The sequence below is a fragment of the Grus americana genome, chromosome 5 (genome assembly GCF_028858705.1).
Source record: "Grus americana isolate bGruAme1 chromosome 5, bGruAme1.mat, whole genome shotgun sequence".
Taxonomy (NCBI): Eukaryota; Metazoa; Chordata; class Aves; order Gruiformes; family Gruidae; genus Grus; species Grus americana.
This window is the reverse complement of record NC_072856.1, coordinates 53947933-53957735: the sequence shown is the minus strand read 5'-3', so window position 1 is coordinate 53957735 and position 9803 is coordinate 53947933.

The window sequence follows — 9803 nt, the reverse complement described above, 5'->3', positions numbered from 1 at the left end:
GCATGGTGTTATGTGACTTTTTGCCAGTCTCTTTGTAACTCGCTAGTAGAGCTGAGGGACAGTTTGGATCTCCTTGTTTCCAGCTGTTTGTGCAAGACACTGCCACTGCTGCAATACTCCTGATCTTGTCATTAATGCTGCTAGTCTGGGTTTTACTGCCTTTGCCAGAGTGCTTTGGTGAGCAGGGTGAGTCGCTGGGAGTTCAGCTGACCGTGGGGGTGTGCGTGCTCCTCGCAGAGGAGTGCCGCTCATGCAACGCCCAAAGCGTGTTTGTTACTTACCTGCCTCATGTCCAGACTTGATAGCAATCCCGCCCTCTGCCAGGGCCGCGTACGACAGGGTGCCCCAGCACAAAAGCCCTGTGTGAATTTCTTGCCCCTAGCAAGACTAGGATTGCCAACTTCCCAGAAAAGGCCATTCCTCTTGCGGTGACAGAGCAGGGCTCCAGCCCAGTACAAATCCCTTTTGGAGATCCTCTTTTTTCTCTTGGGAGCTTCCCAATGACCCTGCTGCTTTTGTCCATGTCCTCGTTTCCTCCCTGTGACTCCAGCTGGCCCCTGTGCAACCCGCTCACCTGCTGTCTGATGTGACCTTTCTCCCAGGTGATGTGTAGCTCCAGCTCTTTGTTTTTTTCCATGAGCTGTTGCCCGTTGTCTGAAGCAGGGAAAGCTCCCTCATCAGCATCTGGATGAAGAAAGCAGAAAGCTCGCTCACTGTTGTGCTTCTCACTTGCAGAGAGGCAGCCAGCTGTGGTGGCTTTCAGTTACCAAATGGCTTTCTAAGTGACTACAAGTGTCGTCTTTGCAAACTTACCAAGCATGCTTCTGGGGCTGGGCCAGGACAAGTGCAGCACCAAGGCTCTGCAAGGGGCTGTGCAGCTCTGCCTTTGCTCACTGGGACACCTTCTTCCCTCACCACCAACACCAAGGTAAACCTCGAGCAGCTCCAGCGTCAGCACTTGGCCATTGCGGAGCAGAACGGTTGGCGCCAGGAGGAGTGCCACCCGGGCACAGCCCAAGCCTGGTGGGCACCACTTGAGCCTCCTCGGGACCTGGCCTGGAGTATCCGATCCAGGGTGATGATCTGCGGAGATGGGCTTTTGCAGGACTGCTTTATCTTCCCAATAAGGGCACTATTTCTCCTTTCATCTCAATTAAAATAAGGGATAAGGGTGATTGTTTTAACCAAAAATATTGGGAGAAATCTTTCAACCATAGAAACTGGCTTCAGTAGCAACATTTTGCAAACATGGCTCAAAATTAGGCTTCAGTCACCACGTCTGTGTATAGCCATGGCCTGGATTGCACTTGGCCCCCCTCCAGGAATCCACTTGATATCCATGAGAGACTTCCAGCAGGGAGGGAATTCAGGCTGTGCAGTGGCCACTGACACCACTCATTTGACAACAGGGATGTTTTTCTAGCATGTTCAAGTGAGGGGGATATATTTTATATTTATGGTCAGCAATAAGTGGAGAAATATTCTCCTCTTCAGCTATTATATGTGAGTCTGAGGCCTAAGGATTTCTTGCAAGAGGGTGGCATTCAGCGCCACAAAGAATTTGATTTTTAGGTTGTGTGACTCTGTTGACCTAAATACCACCCTATAAACCATAAATAACATGCTTAATAACATTATGATTTTTGTGGTATTGTGTTCCCATAGCAAGGCTTCAAGGTCATATGCTGGCTTTTTTGGTAGTCATCTGACAGGATGACTAAATTCTTTATCAAGTTCTGGATTGTAGCTGAGAGAGTCTTGTGTCTCCTGATGATATTTCTCACCACAGGGTCCTCACCACGTTCCAAATAGTCAGTAGAAGGACACAAGGGAAATGGACCACAAAGCCACCTTCCATCTATCACACATATTTTATTGTCCTTTATTTGCATGGTAGGAGCCAAATCCTGCTGATGTACAGATTTCTTCCTGCAGGACATGTTATTCAGACTGCCCATGGACCTCTGAGGAAGAGCCTGCACCTTACAAAATCCATGAAGGACCAGGATCTCTGCATAACAGCCTAATCTCGCTGCTGGGGAGTGTTCCTAGCAGTGGGAATCAATTCAAGGTGACCAGTTAGGAGCACTCGTGTCTCAGCACTCACCTTGCTCCCCTCTACCACATCTGGAGGTCATCTCAACAATCATGAATTCCAAAAATACAAATTAAGAGATCTTTGTATTTACCAGTTTTGAAATGTGGGAGCTACACATTTTCAGGTTCTTTCCCTGCAATGTTGACAAGACTTGAAACAGAGCCCTTAGGGAAAAAAGCACACCACACCTAACCTTCCCGACCCCTGCCTGAACAGCGGAGACTGCTGCTTAATCTGCTGAGTCCAAAGCATCACCTAGTCTGAGATGTGAGAAAATTCTGTAAAGTGCCTCTGCTGGTAGATGTCTGACAAAAGGAAACAACCCTGTTTTACTCGGAGAATGTGGAAAGGTAAGAAAACATGGTGACTGAAGTGATTTCATTTCAAGGTTTTGTCAGGGAAATGCATTGGACTTCATATCTCCGCTACTGAGGGCTTTAAGCTTCTAATACCAGGAAGCCTAATTTCTGGAAAACATAGCAACAAGGATGGAAAGAAGGAAAAGTCTTCACCAAGTAAGGTGTTGCTCCATGAATAGAGAAGGAGTACAGTCAGCATCTGTAGTGACCCAACACAGAAATTAATCCAGAGCGAGACTTCACACCAATGAGTGAAATGGGGTTTTAAGAGAACTCGTTTGGTTTGAGTTTTGTTTGGGGTTTTGTTGTGTTGTGCATTTTTTGTGTTTGGGGGTTTGGTTGGTTGGTTGGTTTGGTTTGGTTTTTTAATCTGTATGGGGACTTCTGTGTCCTTTAAACAGGCTATTCCTTCAAACAGACTTGACCTCACAGTGAAAACAAGCCAGTGACTTTTCATGGCGCAAGGTCTAAATGTTGCCAAGAGATAAACTATTTATAGGCTTAACACCTGACTAAGTGTTAAATAGCTCTTAGTGATAAACCTTTTGGTGCAGATTTATTACTTCAGACTGTGACTGGACTGAAAACCCAAAGACCTGGAATGCTTGAAAGGATTCAGGCAGGATTTAAGATGCATTTAAGAAAGTGCATTTAATGCATCTCCTGTAAGGTGCGTGTAGCTCAGAAGGATTAGAGACTTCGGTAGTGATAGACAGGTCCTTTACCTGTATGTAAACAACACATCAGTGAATTTACTTAAAAGAAAGTCACCTAAGTGTTTAAATACAGCATTAAAACACAAATGGGTTTATCTACACCAAATGAGCCTTCTGCAAGCTGGATCTATGTTTAACAGCCTCCACTGGGTGGTGGCCCCCCTCATTCTAACACAAATATTCCCTTGGCCCCAGTATATTTGTTATAAAAGCAAGAGAAAAAAGTATCAAAGCTTGTTGGAGTGACTTGCTTATTTGGAGAAGTTGACAGAGCATAGTTGACCTTAGACATGTGGGGGGGGGTCAGGGAGCAGGACTGTATTCATTTTATAGTGTAATAAATGTTTCAACATATCACAACCCTCTTGGATGCCTTGCATGGGGCTACAGGGGTCACAACCAATTTGCTGAAAAACACTGAGCTATAAAACAGTCTGGAGTCTCTTCTACTGCAACTCTAATCCTCTAATAAATAAGTGGAGAAAATCAGACTGTGCCACTCATAAAAGGGTAGATGCACAAGTTCAGAGATGTCTCCCACCCACTCTGCTCCCATGCAGCCATGTGCTGTGGAGCCATTTTAGGGCAAGCTCCACAGTCGCCTGGAGGGAGAGAATCCAACCGCGCTCAAAACCTAAGTCCTGGGGGCCGAGTCTGTGCCTGTGCGGTCTGAGGAAAGTGCTAAGCAAGGCCAATAGGCTGCAATTTGTCCAGGCAGGTTTCTTCAGGTTGGCTCTATCCGGGTGTTGTATGGAGCTGTGTGGAGTTAGGAGCACAACAGAGCTAACCGCCAACGATGGAAATGGGAAGCAAGGGGGTCGGCAGGCTCAGGGTGCTTATAGCCATTTTCAGTCCGGTCTGTAGCTGCAGTGACAATATGGTGGGGCCATCCAAGCATCACTGCTCTCTTCCTCAGGCACAGCAGCCCTGCTGACTGCAGTACATGGTTGGAGTCCGCAACTCTAAGAGCTCCCTGAGCAAGAGGCTCTCTTTATACCCTACCTTCAATAGTAGACAAGCTCAGCAAGGCAGAAATGAAACACATACATTGTGAATCCTTTCAGTAACTTCATGTCATCTTGGCCTGACCCGATTCCTGAGTGGACAAAATCATCAACAAATTGCTATGATGCACTACGCAGTCCTGACTTACTTTCTTCCCAAGCATAGTTTTACTGATAAGTTTAAGAGGATTTCTGTGCCTTGTGCTGGTATCAGCTGGAAAAGTGTGTACTCCTAGTTCCCAGCCATAAGGCTATGCAGATCCCATGGTCAAACTGGGCTGCAGCTATTATAGAAGGGGTCTGGTTCCCTCGTCCTCTACCTACAGCTTGACAGCGCTGACCAGGCACACAGGCTCAGCCCCAGGGAAGCTGGTTTGACTCTGTCCCTGCTGTTCCCCAGGCCCTTGCGCTGGCAGCCATCAGCTGTCGCCTACACCCCCAGCACACCTCTGCACAGCTGATTGCTGGCGCCTGGATTTACTGGACCAACGCTCAGGAGCAAAGGGAGGCAGAGACAGTTGCTGTCATTACAGTAAAAGAGGCAGGAGATGCCTTAGAGTAACACTCACTGTCAGCCAATTTGTCACTGGGTTTCAGTAGGAAATCTTCATATACTTCATATTTTGCAACTTTCTTCTCTAGCTTTTGCTGCCTGCAAAGAAAATGAAGAAATACACAAGGCTGTTTTAGAAGAGTTAGTTCAAACAGTGAGAATTAACTACGTTGTTAAAGGGATCCTTCGGTGTCAAAGGAGCTTTTAATTGTGCTATGCCACACAAAGAGCATGTCCATCATGTTGGAGGAGTATATAAAAACTGCTATCCTTTGAGGCAGAAATCTGGCAGTTCTGACAGTTCAGCCTCCCAGTGGCCTCCTGAAATAATAGTAATGCTAATAATCATAATACTTAATAATAGCAAGTATTTCTCCCAAATATTGCATGCAGTGTTCATGAAAGGCAGACTTGAACCGGACAGGTGCAGGCAGGGAGAGCTGAGCGGAGCAGGGAAACCGAGATCCTGTCTGGGACAAGGGGAACTTGGCTGGCTGAGTGTTAGTGAGAAAGTATCCCAGAGTGGAAACCAGGGCTTTCTATAAATAAAGCAAGGGCAAAACACCAGGGAGAATGAGGAGCCAGTTAAGCTAAAGGACAGAGCTGGCAGCAAAAGAAATAAAGGGCCATGAGGCAATTAGAAGAAAGTTTGTAATCAGCGGAGAGAGGTCTTGAACAATATATCGCCGGGTGTAACAGGAGCTGGGGCTAGAGCCATGTTTGACACTGACATTTTGCATACCGTCATTGCAAGCTGTAGCCTCTTGAAAGCCCTCCTCTAATGCTGGAGGTGCCTAAATCACTTTGCACTCTCCCATAGGCACTGAGAGCCCCCTGGGAGCTGCAAGCTCTGCGTCCCCACACACCCAGCACTGCTCAGGCTGAGCAGCTTCATGGTTTTGCTCACACCTGAGCCCCGTCAGAAGTGGCTGATCACCAGCTCACGTCCTGGGGGTTAAACCTGGAGGGCTCCTCACCATGGGGTTGCAGCGGGCTGTCAGGTCCAAGCCCCTAGCAATATTCAGCAAGAGCCACTGTATTTTAAACATGACTAGAGGAGGGGGAGGCAGTGCTCCACTACCCACATTCATAGGTAGATGAGGCACATCATTAAGGGATCTGGTAAACTGCCAGATTATCCAGTGTCCTGGAGAGATTTATTAGCTTCCAGCAGATCAAGTCCCAAATGACTGAAGTGTCCACACTGGGAATGGAGCATGGGGGAAGACGCTCATGTAATAACTGGCCCCAGTGTCATTGCTGAACCCAACCCAAAGGATTTTACACCACAAGCAAAGATGTAGGCTTCAGTGTATGAGGATGCAGCACTGACTCAGAGATCATGGTGAAATACGGGTCACTCCTCCCACTGCATGCGGGATGTGCACTTTGTGAGAAAGGGAGAGAAACAGTGAGCACACTACTCTCCCTTGAGAAAGACTCATTTGCAGCTCTTCCCTTGCTTCCATGGACTATGCCTGCTGCTTAAATTTCCCACTGATTACAACATGTGTGAACATGCAGTCGCTCCCTATGAACAGGTAGAAGAGAGTCACCAAGGGATGAAGCAGGACTAAACCCTGATGCCAGGACTCTCCTCTCCTAGCACAGAGTAAGAAGGTTGCTCACATCTTGTTGTGCTTGGCAGCCAGCTCTGCTCTCCACTGGGACACAGCTTCCATCCTTACTTTAATTTCTTGCCTCCTGGCAATGAGTTCTGCTGTGACACGATTGACTTTGACCATTCTCTGTAGAAGCGGAGTCTTCTGGAGCTTGTTTGCATGGCTTTCCAGCATTTTGCTGGGAGACTACCAACAGAACTGGCTTTGCAGGTCAGTGAAGGCACACAGCAAATCCCCTTGTGCTTGCATAAAGCCAAGTCAGAGTACAATAACTCTTTGTCCTAAAGCTGGCCAAAATCTCAAGTTCCACCCCCTCACCCTCACACTACACACATACAATTTACATGGTGAACCCAAACCAGAACAGGAGTGTGGCAGTTTTAAGAAGCTCCTGTTTTGTCAAAATAAACCATAAGGCTTCCTCAAGCCATGCCAGGAGCCACCATGACCCAGGGTGCCATCCTGCCACAGCCCCTAAGGAGCATAAAGTGGGAAGAGACCCTTCCATCTGGGGTGCAGCTAAGCAGCAGCAAAGGGGATGGCCGTGGGCTGGGCTACACTTGCACCATTATGACCAGCAATGCTGGTGGGACACTACCATGTGGGTCTGAGCAGCCCTCTGAGTCTCTGACACCCATGGAGCTGGCTGGGAATGCCCAGACTGTAGCCAAGCCTCAGTCAGTGCTGTCTTTATGCTGGTTTCAGTGCACGTTGAGTTAAATGAATAGTAAGTTGTTGCACACTGGCTGGTGTGGGACAAACTTGCTAGATATGGGTCCAGCCTCCAGAAAGATGTAATCTTGTGGGAGTTTTTAATTGAGTAGAGGGCATCCTGGTTATCTGTAGGCATTTCAACAAGATGCCAAAGTTAGAAGATTAACCAACTCTGAAGCTGATGAACAAACATAAAGATCCTGAGAGGTCAGTGCAGCCCACCCAAACTCTACAGTGCCCAAGGAGGTACCACCTGTGTTTCTCATGATTCAGGGGGGTGTAAGGTGATGAGACTGTGGAGCATTGATCAGTGCCTACAGTTACATGGGATGAATCTGGGCAAAGTTGCTGGGCAGGTGCCGAGGCATGTCCCACTTTCTGCACAGAGGACGGAGCACCTGAGCTAGGGCTTGAAACGTCATGAACCAAACAGAAGTTGTCTGTACCTACAGATGCTATTGTTGAAGACTTGGAACTTAATACACTATGTTTTTCTTCTTTGGTTGCATTCCTGATTTGTTACCTTTTTCTCATAATGAACCACCGCTTTTGGGCTGTAGTATGTATAAAAACAATGCATAATTTTTTGATGTATGATTTTCTTAGAGGGAAGTCCCCACATAAAAATGTGACTCAGTTCAAATTTGAACAGATGCTTTGAATCTACTGTACGCTTGGCTTCCTGCACTCATGACACCGCCTCACCTCACCTGTCGATAGGCAGTACTAAGGTAATTTTCCTGAAGAACAGAGTGCCATGTGCTTACTTCTCTAGGGGCCAAACCTGGACCCAAATGACAACAAATAGCTGGAAATATCTGGGGTGAGCTTGGCTGGCACACGCACTGTGCACTGAGAGGGCAGTGGCTTATTTAAGAGTTTGCTTTAAGGAGAGAATGCCGTTCCCTGAGACTCTCTGACATACACATGAATAGGCAAAGAGATTTGTCCGACCTCACGGATGATGGGGACCTGACACCTTTGTCCTCCTCTTCCCTGGGAAAATACACAACAGTCAATCAAATCAACTAAAGCATCACCCAAATAATGAATTTCTTACTTGATGTTCACTTGTCTATACATGGTGAAATGGCCTTTGGCTTCAGCAGGCTTTTTGCCCTTAGAAAAGAGTTCAGAGCTGACCTTATTTGCCAGCAAAGACTGGTCAGGCAAAAACTTTCATCAGCTTTTGATAATAATTCTAGTTACTGATTTTCTGTTGAGACACAATTATTTAATTCTTTGGCCAAGTCATAAGCTCAATGATGCTGATGTAAATTGAAAGGGCATCAGTTGTATTCATTGGAGTTATAATCAGATAAGTTAGCAGAGCTGAGGGCAAGATGCATCTCCTTGTCTCCAATAGATTTGTCATCAGCATGCTGAATGCAGTGATGGTTTGAAAAGTTCTTTAAAAATGTATGAATTGATGACAGGGGATTCTGATTTTTATAAAGCATGATTGGTTTCAAAAGCAATTACACTACTTGGAAAATTTAATTTTATGAAGCAAGGTCATTTCAGTAATTTCTGTTATTGCAACATTTCTTTTAGGTTCAATATTAAGTTAAATCAAAATGCAACAAGAAATCTAATGTATTTTATTAGATTTTGCTTTTTAAAGAAAGATTACGCTGCGTGTTTACAAACAGATCAAGAATTTGCTTCTGGACTCGGATCTTGTATAAGAAATATCAGCTTGCAGTGATGAGATTTTTTTCCTAATACATTTCTTAACCCTAATAATAATAACGATATGAGGTGCCTTGTCATGGAGTACAATCACACAGCTCTGCTTGGCAGTGCATGATAGCAAGGATGAGAAAAGGTTGTGTTGAGACAAAGAAAAGAGTCTCTCTCGTTGCTCTGGCATCAGCACTTTCGATGCCAAAGGGGTTTTACAGAGAGTTTTTACAGAGATGTGTTTACAGAGATGACTGCACTTTGAAATGTTCTGCGTACAAAATGAATGGGTGTTTTTATAAATATATACATCTATATGGGCAGGGCTCCTTACGAGGACAAAGTGGACTAAATACAGACTGAGGGAATATAAAACAGACCTGTCCAGCTTCTTGACAAGTTGGTGCAAAGATTATACTCCAGTGCTGCACTCGGGGGCCAGGCAGCAAACGCATGGCATCATGTTGCACAATGGAGAAAGGCATTCAGGAGGCAGGCGGGGTTTCCAGCAGAAGATTCAACACCGAAATTACCAACACGACAGCCTTTATATCGCACTTCTTTTTTAAGCTTAACTTCAATGTTTAACTCTGAAGATTTGAAATTTTATAAATCTGCGAGCCCAGATCCTGAGAGGCGAGACTGACATTTATTTATCAGTATAATTCAGAGTATGTTAGTCTCTTGAATGGATCCTTCTGTATGGATGGATGTTAAACAGCTCCTGAGGATTTTCTTCAGATGAGATGTTTGTCCTGCCACCTCTGCGGATTAATTCAGTGGACATGACTGCTGCAGTCTTGGAGAAAGTATCTGGTCTCATAGGTTTTATGAATGGGAAAATGAGATACAGTCCCAGCTACTAATTTTCCACCGGGCACGGAATAAGCCTGGCAGATATGGGATGAAAAATGAGGCTTCTGTTGCAGGATTAGTCCCATTCAACGTGTCTTAAGTGATCATATGCATTTGATTTGTTTATGGTTATAAATTTTGGAAGTCTAGAATCTTTTATTACCAGGGGTTGAGGTCTTTAAGGGCAATCTGCAAGAGC